This window comes from Rhipicephalus microplus, chromosome 1 (assembly GCF_043290135.1).
Source record: "Rhipicephalus microplus isolate Deutch F79 chromosome 1, USDA_Rmic, whole genome shotgun sequence".
Taxonomy (NCBI): domain Eukaryota; kingdom Metazoa; phylum Arthropoda; class Arachnida; order Ixodida; family Ixodidae; genus Rhipicephalus; species Rhipicephalus microplus.
The window spans coordinates 128,050,934-128,059,468 of record NC_134700.1 but is presented as its reverse complement, the minus strand read 5'-3'; positions in this window follow the sequence as shown (position 1 = coordinate 128,059,468).

Below are 8,535 nucleotides of genomic sequence, written 5' to 3'. Positions count from 1 at the left end.
TTTAGCAGCGGAAACTACTTCAGCTGACACTCGATTGGGGTTCACTTTTCAGAAACTAGCACCTTCAGCTGCTGGACGAAATACAACTGGGATTCCCTCTGCTCGTTTCTTCTTATATGCAACCACCGTAAATGGTTCATCTTCGCCCATGTCTTCTTCATCGTTAATGTAATAGGTTGACGTTTTGTCGTCGAAAGGATTCTCTTCTGAACGAAGCTTTTTGCTTTCAGCTTCATTGTATTCCATTGCTGCTGGGCTTGCTGGAGCCATTTCGTGGTTGTGAACGAGCAAACGTGCCGGCATTATAATGTTTTAGCGCGCCTGTAAGCCTCCAGGCTTTTCATTGTTTCCTGCAGTATCACTCATATGGGTGGACGCACTTGGACGAGCATAAGACTCGCAGCGATGGCTACCAACCACGGTAGTGGTCGCGTACTAGCCAAGTCTTCGATAAAGGAATCTCGTATCTGTAAGGCACCGAGCCCTCGAAGTCTTCACCCGACATCTTGTTGGCACACAGAGGAGAAATGCGAGTGTAATAGTCCAAGAAAGGAGCGAAAATTGAACACAGCACAAAAAAATCGACCGAACAGAGTCACTCGCGCGCAATGGTTCTTGTGCTCCCTAATGTCCCGCATACGAACGACCATAGCATTTGCCCCGATGTGCTGTATCGGCATGGCCGCAACGATGATGGTGGCTTTAGGAACAACACGTTCTGCCATCGGCCACAAAAACGGCAACCGCTGTGACTGCTTATCGCTATCATGAACCGTATCGAGGGAAGAATGTCGTTCGAACGTGGATCATTAGGAAGCACAAGAATCATCATGCGCAAGGACATGCCAGTGGGTTTGTCAAGTGGTATTTTTATGTATTTCGTGGGCATTTGCAGTTAACACAAAAATATTATTACCTAACAGATTTAGAGTTCAATATTGTCTGATCAGACATTATGCAAACCGGTCTACAGCTTTCTCATTGAATTGTTTATCTATCTTTTTTCTTGAAAAGTTAGTTAATAAACATATCTAATTAAACAATATTTGAGAACACAAAAATAGTCTAACTCCAGGCAACAGTGGATAACATGCATTTGGTCGCGCCGTAATTACATGTTCCGGCATATTTTTAAACTCGGACTCAACTTACGTGGAACACCTTGTATATGTGAAGCTAGCGAAAAGACCGCGAGACCACCATGAGTGTGGTATGCAGCCAAGTTTTTGCATGACACGCATGCCCCGCCGATATGGTCTAGTGGCTAGGGTACTCGACCTCTCACACGAAGATCGTGGGATCAAATCCTTGCTGTGGCGGCTGCATTTTCGATGGAGGCGAAAATTAAGTAGGCCCGTATGCTTAAGATTTGGGTGCACGTTAAGGGACCCCAGGGGGTCCGAATTTCCAGAGCCATCCACTACGGCGTCTCTTATAATCATACGGTTTATTTTCGACGTTCAACCCCACATATCTATTATATGACACGCATCGCATGATTGTCATATTTGCGCATCATATACCTTCGTAATCCAGTGGCGTCACGTAACACCAGATTTGGTATTTGTAAAGCTAGCTGGATGACTACGAGCGCTCTATGATCATGGCGTGTAGGTATGAATTTCATGGCATGCACGTCATAATTTCCACGTTAGTGTCTATCAATTATGCTTGCCATGCAATCATAACACACAATACCATTATTACATCATGTCATGTGAACGCAACCACCGCAAGAGCAGCAAGAATATGAAATGTAAATCATCACATTCATTACATACATGTCATGATTTTCTTGTACTGACTAGTCACCTATCTTCGTCATACACTTATAATACGTCATACCAGCTTTGATATTGATACCATTAACGAAATGGCCAGTAGAGCTAGAAGTCCTAGGCTGCTAGATAGACAGATAGATAGATACGTTCAAGGTCGCCGAAGTTTGCTGAAAAATGCTTCGCATGTAAAAAGTGAAAATTTTCAAGGTCATGACGCGCGGGTGCCGTTATTCCTTTGCCCCCGCCATCCCTCCCTGCTTAGTTTCTAGATCTTGCGTTGGAACGAGATAAAGATATTGCAATTGCAGCATGCGACAAATCTTTGTATTTTCACGTGCACTGAACGGATTCTTAAAGATTTTGCGGCGTTGACTGCGTAATTCGACGGGCTCTTCCAGTGACTTCATTTCATGGATACTTGAAAAAGTGTTCTATGGCACCTTTAAAAAAGTGGTCAGCGCTATATATATATATATATATATATATATATATATATATATATATATATATATATGAAAGTGCACTGAAAGGTGCAGGCATGACAGACTGCAGACAAATGGCGCAATTGTTCCAGTGGGGCCCCAAGGCACTCTCACTCTCGCAGTCTTGGCTTGGCTGTTTTGTTGTTTTTGCTTTATGTCGAAAAGCTCATTGCGTGGTGCCACTCGGCTTATCAATATATATATTCGGGTGCACTATAATACTTCCTCCTCTAGACTAATTTCCCGCGAGTGTGCTGCATGCATAGAAAAATAATTAAGGTACTCATTTGGTAAATCAGTAATTGCATTGTTCAATGACATCATCTAGCGCACCATCTATGCCAAGGTGAATGGAGAGCTGTTTGTGGGGTGTTCATTCTGATATCGACATAACGTTCTAATTTGGCTGCTGCCCCTTACGCTGGTAACGATGATGATAATTAGGACGAAATTGATCAGGTCCTGAATGCCAGCCTTTTTGCTGCATATCCAATATCAGGATGTGACTTGCTGTTTATGCCAGCCCAAAGGTACTCGTATTACAATGTGAGGTGCATATGCATTTTAAAATTTATTGTAGTTAACCTGAAAAGCAAACATTTTTAGGGGCGAAGCTCCTTAGGGCATGGGCTGTGCGTCCCCTGTAGCCTGTATGTAGCCACCTCTAGTTTAGTTCTTGCAGCGTTCACTAGATGGCGGTACCGTCCCCTGTATGTAGCCATCTCTAGTTTAGTTCTTGCAGTGTTCACTAGATGGCGGTACCGTCTCCTGTATGTAGCCACCTCTCGTTTAGTTCTTGTAGTGTTTACTAGATGGTGGTACTTGTAGCTGATGATGAAAAGATGCAAGATGTTATAAACTAGAAAGCGGTACTTGTAGTTGATGAAAGACGCGAGATCTTATAAAATAGGAATGATGTCACATATGGCGCGTGTCATTGGTTGAAGGCAATCGTTCGATTTAGTGCGGCGACGTACGCTAGGGGGAGCGTTGTAATAAAATCCGTTCGCTGTTGGCGCGCGCTCGGAGTCGCCGGATGGATAAGGCTGCACAGCGGAGAGAGCGCAAGGCGGCAGCAGCGCGCGCTCGCAGACAGAATCCCGATGTTCGAGCGCGCGAGGCAAGGGACATCGCAAGCCATCCATCGTCTAAGAACAAATAAAAGTTGATTTGTGTATATACACTCACAGCGTTTCTCACGTCTTTACATGATGATCGACTGGGCGAATTACACGGAAGATTCACAGTTTACCGATGAATCCTTCCGGAGCTTCGCCCATTCATCATCATTCACCCCGTGAATATGCCGTAATTTTTTTTAAAAAAGCTTAAGTGCCTGCACTATATCCGTAGTGATATAAGAACGTTCATTCGGCTGTTGATTACTTTTATGTAGGGACCCAGTTGGCATTCTTGTATAATAGTTTGTAGACAACACTGTATAGAATTATTTACAGTCGTTTCGTCTGAAGGTGCCCACAGATTTCCTGCTGTAAAGAACATTACTTTGGAGAGCTTTGATTGATTGATACGTGGGGTTTAACGTTCTAAAACCACCATATGATTATGAGAGACGCCGTAGCGGAGGGCTCCGGAAATTTCGACCACCTGGGGTTATTTAACGTGCACCCAAATCTGAGCACACGGGCCTACAACATCTCCGCCTCCATCGGAAATGCAGCCCCCGCAGCCAAACTTTGGAGGGCTCATGGACGCGTTTGCGAGACTACCACACCTGCTGTATTTCAAGAGACAAAGAAAAAAATAGAATATGTTGTACTTTTGTGTATGCAGCTCATGAATACATGTGGCAGATCCCCCTAAGGTTTTTGTTGAAGTACATATGGCATGACTTTATCTCCTATGAAAGCTGTGGGGTGTTTGTGTTTCCTAAATGAGTTCTTCTCATTTCTCACTCTCATTTGGGTAGCTACAGTGCAATGAATGCTGGAGTTTAAGGCGCATTTCAAATTTATCATAACGGCACACACAGTAGAGTTGACACAGTGTTGCTGGTATAGACATGGATACCAAAATCGGGCAATGGTAGCACACAAGTAACCTAATTGAGTGAACATGTGTCAACAAGAGCCGAAAATTACCAACAGTGAACCTGCATTCCCCTACAGGCACATTTTATAAACTATGCATATTTAACCAATATCAGTACAATTGAAACAATATTAGACCACCGTTAGTGATAGCCAGTTGTGTACGAGTGAGTTTAGTATCAGTTGAGCGGTGAGCTGTTACCACTGGTAACTACACTGCAGTCGTACTAAAACTGTGGAGACTACAATGGACAATTACCCCTCAGTTTTCCTCCCCCATCAACTCACGTGAATGTATCGTTCCTTTTTTAAATGCGAAGCATATCTTAGCGAAGTTCGGTGACTTTCAGCGTATCTATCTATCTATCTATCTATCTATCTATCTATCTATCCGCTTACGTTTGGGTGCTCCAGAGGTCACCCCCTTAACTTGGCGTGAGCAAAATTACCGTGGGAGAGTAACATGGTTCGACGAATATGGCGCGCTGGTCAAGACATGAATAATATCACAATCCCGTCGCGTACGTCGTCGAACACTTCCCGCCAAACAGTGGCACATAACCACGGGTGGCTATGTGCCGCTGTTAAGCGGGTATGCGCCACAGGTGATTGACACAGTATCTCCGCAGGAACGACGAGAACACGCATGGGAAAATTTAACGCGTGAGCGCTAAGCAATACCCGACATTGGTAGCGTCGACCCAACGAAAGCATAGAACAAAGTCAGTGTTGAGAAAAACCTCACATTAGCAGCGCTGACCTTCCGATAAATGCAAATAATAAATTTCAGGGCCACAGCAGAAATCGAACCCAAGCATTCGGCGTGGCAGTCACGCATTGTACCACAGAGCTACGACAGGTCTCGGAAATACTCTTCAAATAGACGCTAATCTTCGTGAAACGTCAATAATAGTGGTTGCAGTACTATACCTACCAAATTTTATAAACATTTCATATGTAATCCTTTGATAAAGCTCTGACGTCGGCTTAATGTCAATTGTGGTTACTTGCCATGCGCTGAAGTTCAATTATGTAGGCCAGCACTTTAGCAAGCATCAGCGCTTCATATCAGCTTCTGGTGTTGCTAATATGCATGTTCCAGTCGACATCGTTACGCAGGTATGAGCAACTGGTTATATGAACATCTGCAACTCTTCATCATATGCCTGTGCATGCAACAATCGTACTTATATTTAGCGTCATTTCATGCCGTGTTGCTGAATAAAAAAAAATGCAACATGCTGCCCTTCCCCCCGCATGCTTTGTAAAACCGCGATTCACAGGTACGTGGGATCTGCCAAAATTTTTGCAGAACTTCACGTGGCATTCAGTTATATTGCGATAGCAGTTATATAGCCGCCACTCACCGTAAATGTATACCTATATATATGATGCGAGAAACGAAAAAAATTGACTGACCCACGTACACTGGGAATTAAGAATATGCGAAGCACGAGTTGATGTTGATATGTCACGTTAAAATAAGCACAACGTTGCGAGGTGGAGGTAAATTATGCCTTGCGTGAGCGTGGTACGTTGTCATGTATTTACATGACAGGCGTGTAAGGATTATCATGTTTGCACCAGTTATATATTTTGTCATTCATTCAAGTCACGTAACACCAAATTTGGTATATGTGGAGCTATAAAAACAGCCGCGAGCGCATCATGAATAGCCCAATATCCTCCAATGTAGCTTTGACGCGCGCGCACGCTGGGAACAGCGATGCAACACCATCAAAACGCAAGCACTCTGTATTCTGACGCCAGCTGCGACGAGCGTCTGTCGGCGCGGCCCGACGGCGACGGGCGCGAAATGCGACATGCTGCATTTCGTGCCGATGCGTTACCCAGACGACTTTGAGTCTCTCTCTCTTCGTGACGGAAGGACGCTGGATGCTCTGAAACGCGCATGCGTCAAAGCAACGCAGCGCGGCGCGCACCTGCGAGTATATGTGCATGCAAGGACCGCTGCCTGGCGTGGCACCGCCGGCGTTACCCGACGAAATGAAGGCGGGTGAGCACGCCCACCCCGTCACATCGAAATGTATTGGAGCCTTGACTGTGGCATGTAGTCATGTTCCACATGACACGCATCTAATGATTATCATGTTTGCACCAGTTACATATTTTCGTCATTCACTGGCATCTCGCCATAAGAAATTTGGCATCTGTGAAGCCAGCGAAACGGCCGCGAGTGCATCAGTGTGGCATGTAGTCATGTTGTTACATGACACGCATGTCGTGATTATCATGTTTCGATGTGTCATTTACCTACGTCGTCCGTTCGCGTCGCGTAATACCGAGTTTGGTACATGTGAAGCTAGCGAAACGGCCGCGTGCGCATCGTTAGCGTAGCATGTAGTCATGTTGTTGTATAGCACGCATGTCACGATTTTCATGTTTGGATCTGTCGCTTGTGTTCGCCATGGAATCTTGCCACGCCATACCAGATTTTCAACATGTATTTGACCGAAACCGCCACAATAGCTGCGGGACAATGAAATTTAAGTTGTGACATTCAAGACATACATGCCATGATTTTCGTGTTATGACTAGTCAAATATGTTCTTTGTAGAGTCATGTTATTGCATATCAAGTCTGGTGTCGATACCTTTATCGAAATGGCCAGGAGAGGTAAACGTGGTAGGTGGCTATATAGATAGATAGACAGATAGATAGATAGATAGATAGATAGATAGATAGATAGATAGATAGATAGATAGATAGATACGCTCAAGGTCACTGAAGTTCGCTAAGAAGTGCTACGCATTTAAAAATTGGCCCCGTTTTTGTATATTATCCTGGAAATGTTGTAGAAAGACGACGGTCTCGTGTCTGGAAAGAGTGAACAAAACGTTTATTTGGTGTTCTGCGGAAGAAATTCGGTGAATGTTATTCTGCAGGCGCTGCGTTAGAGGGCCTCGAGCGTGCAGCGAACGGGCGCATGAAGTCACGTCACACGTGAGACATGAGTGCTATCTGGCAGTTATCTTGGAAAGCGAAGCGCGCAGCGTGCGCTCCCGTCTCACAGGCGATATGGTGTAGAACGCAAGCGACGGGTAGGTGCCACCACCTACCCGTCGCTTGCAAAGCGTAGGAAACACTTGCGTTTTCGTGCAAGCTTTGCATTGTTAGTGCAGCTTGATAAGCGCTACGGTCCTTAGAATTATGTATGCCTTTTCTAGTAGAAAAAACACACACACATAATATTTACGTGTTGTTATGGTGCCTCAGGTATGCTCAATAACTGCTTTTAATTGACAATCGCGCAAGTATGAACGCTAAATTTTGAGCAACATTGGTAGGCGCTGCGCATGGGGTCGGCCGTCGGGAGTATCGTTTGGTGCCATTTAGAATATCGTTTAGGGCATACAAACAGACAAATGTACAGACAGACAGACAGACAGACAGACCAGACTTTTTGCGTCGAAGGTCCCTAGAAAGACTATCGCCTTTAAGAAATCCAGAAAGAGACTTCGGCGCGCAGGATCGAACTTGGGACCATTGAGACGTGATTGCGATGCGTTAACCACCGTGCTACAGAGGATCACGTCCATGCACGTTCAGACGGCAAGCTATTTGTATCTACCACGTAACGCTGGCTCCAGGCGTCTCAGGGGGAGGGGGGGGACTATCGTATTTTCAGCATTACCAGCAAGATGGTGCGATGAGCGCGCGTCATCACTTAGTCACGACATAGCGACACGCCCTCGTCTCCGGCGCGTACTTTTGCGCGTGTAGAAAATAAGTGTCGGTGGATGATCGGGTGCGCGCTATTATCTTGCATTGGGGAGGATCGTACGTTTCGGCTAGTCTTTAGGTTTCACCGAAACAATTCCGTTGTAGTTACCGGGCGCACAAAGATCACAGTATTCGTTGCGCAGTCTCCGTTTGCGAAAAAGTTGCTTTTCAGACACAGCCAAGGAACAACTGAGACGCTTATTCGCGTTCATCTGTACCTTTGAGCAGGCTTCGTGCGTTATTTGTGCGTAAGAAACGCGGGGCATTTTTCGATCTGCTTGCCATTTTGCGTGTGGCCTTCCAATTCATCGCTATCGCGGTCAATTCATCACCTTTGCAGCAAAGCTGTTACTTTTATTCACTTTGACGCCTGATGATGTACCGCAATTTAAGCAATGTGACTGCAGTGATGGCAGGATTAGCGGTTCCATTCCTTGGAATTTGCAAGTTGTTCTTATTTTAGATGTCAAGAGCACT